At 38.3% G+C, this 7,500-nt stretch overlaps 1 long non-coding RNA gene across 1 annotated transcript in view; it reads left to right on the top strand.

The window, feature by feature from the left end:
* The window catches only part of LOC136835442 (uncharacterized), a 196,220-nt gene that overhangs the window by 532 nt on the left and 188,188 nt on the right, over positions 1-7,500 (top strand). The gene's annotated exons all lie outside the window — the stretch shown is intronic.

The raw sequence follows: 7,500 nt of genomic DNA, 5'->3' as shown, positions 1-7,500 counted from the left end.
TTTTCTATAGAACTTTAACTGTTGAACAAGAATTTAAAGTAATATTTTGTTGCTCGGCTGTAATTAAGCTGTAAATTATCTTAGAACTGGTGTGGTAAAACCCTTTCGAGAATAGCTAACAGTAAGGGAGACCCGTTGGGAATTTGGGTTTTTTGGTAGGGTAAATAACTTGGGAAAAGGTTTCGGTACCTTATTGTTGTATTTCTTGTTATATATGTCATTTGGAACACGAAAAACAAGCGTAAAAAGAAGGACGAATAAATGGATGGTGGGAGCCGTTCCAAAGGCACTTTTCATTCATTACTAGTACTACGGATTCTAAGCCTTAACACGCATGCGCCAGCTTTTGGTTCACCAGTCAGCAGTTGCCGGTTTTCTGAGCTTAGCGAGAACTGTGAGAGACTGGCAGTTGATGTTTTCCTATGTTATTTTACTTGCTGAACAAGAACTTAAAGTAATTACCTCTTGCCAGAACACATGAGCTTACAGTAATCTTTAGAAATGCAGATAAGATGCGCAGCGCTGTTCTGCTACGGTGACCTATAGAGGCCACCCAAGTTGAAAGCGGAAATGGTAATGTTTTGTTTCCTGTTTACGAAAGCTTCGAATAGTGTGCAGTGGAGCTAGACTATGGCAATTGACGTTTTTCTATGTTATTTTACTTGCTTTACAAGAGTTTAAGGTAATATTTTGCCGGTCGGCTGCTACTAAACTGTAATTTAACCTTGAGCTGTGTGCGACCCACGGGTACAGACGTGAAGTTTTCAAGGGTTAATTACATTTTAGTTAAAGCTGACCGACAAAATATTACTTTAAATTCTTGTTCAGCAGGCAAAATAACAGGAAAACGTCAGTTGCCATAGGCTAGCTCACCTTGGACAGCTGGCTTAGAATTACCACGTAAGTAATAGCTGCAATTTGTTCTTAGTTCAACAACTCATTTGTCGATTATTTAAGAGCTTATAACTTACTGACATTTCAGTAACGCAATGAACAGGCCCTTGTTTTTACTAAATACAATACAGACTTATACTTAGCTAAGGGTTTTATTTAATCGAACCATTACAAATGATATTGATACTTGATTCTAGCAAGTTAATAAATCTGAGTAAGAGACTGATTATGCTGTGCCTTGACTAACAACTTTGGCAACTTGATCTTTTGTGATTTTGCTTGGCATCTCTGAAGTTTTTACCTTTATCCGGTCGCCCTTTGGTCACTTGTTAGCACTTTTAACTCGGGTCCCTTTGGCTTGCTGGTATTTTTTCTTTGCTCTTCTGGTCAGTTATTCAAATAATTTGTTTTGTAATTGAAAAAATTGTCAGTTATTGATTTTTTTTTGTCAGTTACTGATTTTTTTTTTGTAATAATTGCAAACCTTTCTGGCGCAAGTTTCCCCTTACTTTACAGGCTGTTTACTGGAATAGAAAATGCAAGTAGTACTTGGTTTTTCAAGAGCAGTTGTGTTCATTGTTTGTACTCCAACACTTATGAGGTGAGAATGGAGTCTGGTGGTGCTGATGTAGGCTACTTCACTCTGAGGTCTAAGCTGTCCTAATTGTATGTCCAAAGGTGTAATTATTTGACATTTCATTAAATAATGACATGTATAAATGCTACCTTCGCCATTAATAGCAAGTTCTCTTACCTTAATCTCCATAATCTCCAAACAAAGTATTGGAATAACTTCAGAAGCTTCTAAGTTTTCTTACCATAGTCTCCAAGTAAAGTATTGCAATAACTTCATTAGCATTTTACCTTCACCAATAATTGACCAGGTAGAGTAAGTCGTAAGATTAAAAAAGTTGTACAATATTGTGACGGAGATATATTCAGCTATGAGAAGTCAAACCATATGAGTCACTTGGTAATATTTAAAGAAATTTAGTAAACTGCTATGGTCTAGTTTTTATAGCATGAGAAATACACGCTGACTTGTGGCTCAAATGTTTAATAATCTGGAAATTAGTGAAAGGACTCACTCCAGGTGTTAACAGTTTGATACTCAACTGAATAAGTTATTACCTCCCGTTAATAGCCTGTTTGCTGTGTTACTAAAAAAGAAATAAAATACTTGTCACCATATGTTATATTACATATAATTTGGGATTACTATTGCTGGTTTGCTAGTTATCGAATTAACCACTGAACTAATTCTTAGGTTAACATATAAAGGACAGCCTTTTTTATATGTCGAATTTGGGGAAAGAATTGCAATATAAGGTTAACATTTAAGCAAAAGATTGCTTTTTGTTTGAATTAATCATTAAAAGATGACATGTGGCTCGTGTCAGTATGAGATGACTATTATTGACTTAGTTGTTAAGTAATCCCTAGACAAAATAGAGATAACCTGCAGAAAAGTTGAGGCTTTAATTTTCAATGGTACTAAAAATGGTGTAACTTAGTTATTTTAGGTCAGTTCATTGCTTCATGGACTTAATCTGTTAACACTCCACTCAGATTGCTTCTGCATTAAATTTATAGTATGTTAAGATTATCTTCCTTTCTGTTAAACTTTTACAACATACCTGAACATGTTTGTATTTAATTTATGGGAACCAATGCAGGTTCAATCCAGTCTTAATTTTTACCCCCTTTGGCAAATATTTTAATTTGGAAATTTGTTAGACACTGTAGTAAACCTTTGATAAGTCTGTTTATTTTTCCTACTTTTGAGTAAATAACATAAGCAAATGGTGTTTTAATTTTTGGTTGAATTGCAAGATATTTGATGGATCAAGAACTAAAATTTATGGAAGCTAATCCATGACCCAATAAATAGTACAGTAATTCACTCCCGTCAACAGAAAGGAACTGGAAACCGTATACGTGGGATTATGAAATTTTCATACCAAACTTAATTCAGATAACATAAGCAATCTAACCTAGCTTATGTTATCTGAGGACTTGACACAGACACCCAAGGTTTCTTTTTCATGGAAATGCATGATATACAGAGAAGCCACCTCTGATAATGGAGGTATTGATCTGTACTTGAAACAATCTTCGGAGGTATTGATCTGTACTTGAAACAATCTTTCGAGGTATTTTTAACTTAGAGCGCTTTAATTTCCCTGTCGGTTGTCATTCTTAAAGAAGCATCTGCGTTGTATAGATGAAGCTTAGTCTATATGAAGGTCCCGTTTCTTCATATTTTAAGGGAAAAGAAAATGAAAAGGAGTGAAAGGTAAAGGGGGTTACTTAAGCCCTGTCCACACTAGTGGGCACTGCCCGACGGGCAAACACTGTTCCCATAACCCGTTCCACTAAACTTATCGATCGAGTATGGGAGAGCTGTTAATCAGCTCAGTGGTCTGGTTAAACTAAGATATACTTTTGACCGAGTATGGAGACAGAACGATGCGATTGTCTGGTAACACTCCTTCAAAAGCGAGAGAGAATATAAACAGCTGGAAGTGCCCGTCTGGCATGCCCGCTAGTGTGGACAGGCCATTAGGCTGCGTCCACACGATCGAGCTTTGTTCGACGAACTTTGTCCTATGTGACGTCAGAAGCGGGCAAAGTTCTGACTTTACCTGGTGTTTCTCCGCTTCTGACGTCACATTGGACAAAGTTCGTCGAACAAAGCTCGACCGTGTGGACGCAGTCCAACTCTTAATTATTCAGGAAACCTATTCAAGTGTATCCCTGGGATTTGCTGATTGACTGGAATGAGAAACGAAAGTAGGTTCTCAGAATGAACAAGTATATAATTACAATGAAGATAGGTATGGTGTTTGTGTGATGGCACCTACCTGCTTTGTATACTTGTGTTATTCGTTAAGAGATGGAAGCGGGTGAGAGTAGGGGGGCGAGTTAGGGGGACTTGAGCTCAGGAGAAGAAATACTTATTATCCAGGGCTTGAAATTTCCCTCTCGTGTAAACTGGAGTAGGATATTTTTTCCGGGTGGCATAAATGATCTGGGAAAAAATCTATCATTGGGTTTGATTACTGAGGAATGGGAACTCTTCAGACTGGTTTACGTTTAAATACGTCTGGGCCTCTGTTGCCATTAACTAGTGAATGAGGTACTTCGTACTTGTGTGACATGTTGAAAGGGTGGCTCCATACCTTATTCCTACTCCGTTCTGACACGTCATGAAAATGAATGTCATACTATGGGAACGTTATTGCTAGACGTTTCTTTTGCCTTCATTGTTTTATTGATGTATTCAACCTTAATCATCTAAACATTATTTAAAAAGTGAACCAATCACACCTTGGGTTATAAAACGATGGATTACCAGCAGAAGTCATTACCACCATTGTCTGCCCCTCAGAAGCTTCATTAAAACACACCGTCAATAATAATCATAATCGACAAACTGATGAAAACATCCCAAAATTGGAAAATGACCAGTTCTCATCATTCCTATTAATAAAGTTTCTCATTTCTTTGCTCGTCATCCTACTTTGTGGTTCATATCATCACAACTCGGACGAAGCCATACTCTGCGTAGGGGAAACTGCTCTATAGATGATTTCAACTTTACTATAGGCATTGACGGCTCCAACGTGTGACGCCCCAGCGTCACCTTGCTGTTACATTCCTTCCCATTCTGCCATGATCTCTCTGAGGAATCCAGTGTAAAAGAACTCACTAGATGAGCCAATTGGCAGAATTGTACACTGCCTGTTTTCCTGGGTAACATGGAACTTCCCCTTGAGAGACAGCAGCATCTCCACCCTCAAAAGGGGCTTTTCCCAACAACCAGACCACACCTTAGAGAAGTATGTATAGAAGGATCTTCCAAAGGAGCCATAAAGACATTCATTCGTCAATAAAGACTTCTCTGAATGGAGAATTATTCTTGACCCGTTAAAGATGAAGAAGAGGGAGTTCAACTAGTGGCCTACTTAGTAAACCACCAGAGAGGAGTGCTTATGAAACCTCCAGCTAGTAAACAATAGGCCCTAGTCAAAAGGTTTCTTGATTAATTTGGATGAAATACAACCAGACACAACCTGCATTTTATGTTGCAGGGATCTCGTTGGAATACACTTTGGGGCTGGTTGTCTCTTCCCAGCTAGAATCAGGTTAGAGTAAGGAAAAATCCTGCCCATGGGGTTCCCATGACAGTTCAAACAGATCCTGGGCCTATTACAGTTCAACTCTATGGTGACCCTAGTCCTCAAACTACGTTTCAAGAACATGACAGGAGTCTGACTCGGGAATGCCTGAATAAGGCATCGCGACATTTTATACCTGCAAAAACAGGTGGTTGGAAAGATACTTCAGCCATGGCCCTAGACGGGTGCTCTCATAAATGGGTAGGTATGGCTACCCATGCTGTGCAGATGCCTCCTTGGTTAAGGAGGCCATTAGGAGGTTCGTCAGGTACCTACTGTGCATTTCAGGGTTATGACTAATTGATTTTCGTCGATAAAATCTTACCAAAGAATCGGATATGGATCGTATTTTGGAAATAGCTATTTGAAGCCACAGCCTAATTGGTAAAAATATGCAATGATGTCTAATGTTGATAATTAAGGTACTTAGATTAAATCAAAGAAATTTAAAGGGAACTTAGCTAAATCTAGCAGGCTCGTAGATAGAGGCTAGCAAAACGTCATTACTGAAGGCCTCCCATTCATTGATACTGTGGTATGACGCACTTTACTAGACGCCTCGCCCATATACTTTATGAATGAAGGCTCAGATGTTGGTAGTTGTAGTATAGTATATGGAATACTTATATTGTTTCACACACTCAAATACCTACCCTGCATACTCTCTCTCTCTCTCTCTCTCTCTCTCTCTCTCTCTCTCTCTCTCTCTCTCTCTCATCTCATTTTTTATGAGTTATGTCTCTAAGTAGAGTACAATAAGGAATGTGCATCAAATGAGAATATTAATTGTGTAATACAGTTCCATGGCGCAATTTACGTTTCCTTTAACTTGAAAATATGCACCAATTCTGCGTTACTCTGAAGTTTCCATTGCTTCATATTGTCTCCTCAAAAGCTCCGGTTCACGTGTACCTGCTTAGTCCTGCTACATGAATGTAACATAACTCAAGTGTTCTAACCTTAACTTCCTTAATGCGTGATCAGTCCCATAATAAATCCACAGTGCTTGGTGTAGCACACTACTCCCCAACAGTCATTATTTTATTTGTGTGCCTCTGTGTCAATTTTGTTGTTTCTATACGCTTGATTCCTTTACTTGGAACTGACACTAATGTTTATTGTAGGGTTGTTGAGTAGTTATCAGTGAGTCCCTATATTCCCGGTTTTTGAAGTCACTCATTCTTTCAATTTGCAGTTATTTTGATTATATATTTCATTTAATCATAACTACATTGCAGTGCTGAATGAAATTCTTAACTCATAGTCCAAGCGCTTGGGCTATGCCTGAAATTTTATAATCCAGTAATCCATTGATTATACTGAACTTTATTGAAATTCAAGGAAATATGAAAAAAAACAATTATTGTAATGTAAAATTATGTAAAAGGATATGCTTTTATTTGTTTAAGATTAAGCCAGCCTTGTGTGAATCAGGGTCTTGCACTTTGAGCAGACCAAAAGTAAAGAACTATCGATGGAAATAGAGAAAATAGAATTTCGATAATTATCGCATATCCTACTCAAGGTATTGCTTATTGTACAAGATGGTCAAATATTCGTGTTTCTACAATCATTAACATACGACTGGGAACCCTGCTATTACGTCTGATGTCATAGTTTACCTCACAACTAGCCTCTCCCTGGGTGCTTACTAAATTTAGCTAAGTTTCCCTTTAAATTTCTTTGATTTACTCTGGTAAATGCCTTAATTATCCACATTGGATATCACTGCATATTTTTGCTAATTAGGCTGTGGCCTCAAATAGCTATTTCCAAATTACGGTCCATGTCCGATTCTTTGGTAAAAATTTATCGATGAAAATCTATTAGACACGACCCTGAAATGCACAGTAGCAGATAGATAGTTGTCTGTTCAAAGAGGGTGTCACGTCATTTTCCTGTAATTGATTGCTGTCTTCCTGTCTTTAAGAAAATTAAAGCTTCCAAAGAAGACCCACAACTCTTTGATCCTAGAACACATGCACCAGATGATGTGTATCAGGAAGTAGAGCTCCTTTTATTACAGGCACGCTGTTTACCTTTCCGACTGCATCGGCACGGAAGTGGCACTTGTCAGCACCCCACCTCACCGGGATGCTTACTGTGACATCAGACTTCCTGTTGAGGCAGAAGGCATTTTCGACCAAGTGGATGTTGGAAAAGTCGTCCTTCCAAGTGACTGGCAACCTACTTCCACATCCAGAGGTGGACTTGTTTTGCTATGTGAGAGAACCGTCAACTTCCAGCGTATGTCTCCAAAATTGGACATTCAGATAATGAAAAGAAAAACACACATTCCTACGGGCCTGGAATAAATTGAAGGCAATCTACTTATATCCACCATTGTCCTAGAATTCTGAAGGAGCTGAACGCTGTTAACCTTCAATGGAACAGCCTACCTAGTCTTATGGAACCTCCCACTTTA

This window comes from Macrobrachium rosenbergii, chromosome 55 (genome assembly GCF_040412425.1).
Source record: "Macrobrachium rosenbergii isolate ZJJX-2024 chromosome 55, ASM4041242v1, whole genome shotgun sequence".
NCBI classification, from domain to species: Eukaryota; Metazoa; Arthropoda; class Malacostraca; order Decapoda; family Palaemonidae; genus Macrobrachium; species Macrobrachium rosenbergii.
This window is presented reverse-complemented; position numbering and strand designations above follow the sequence as displayed.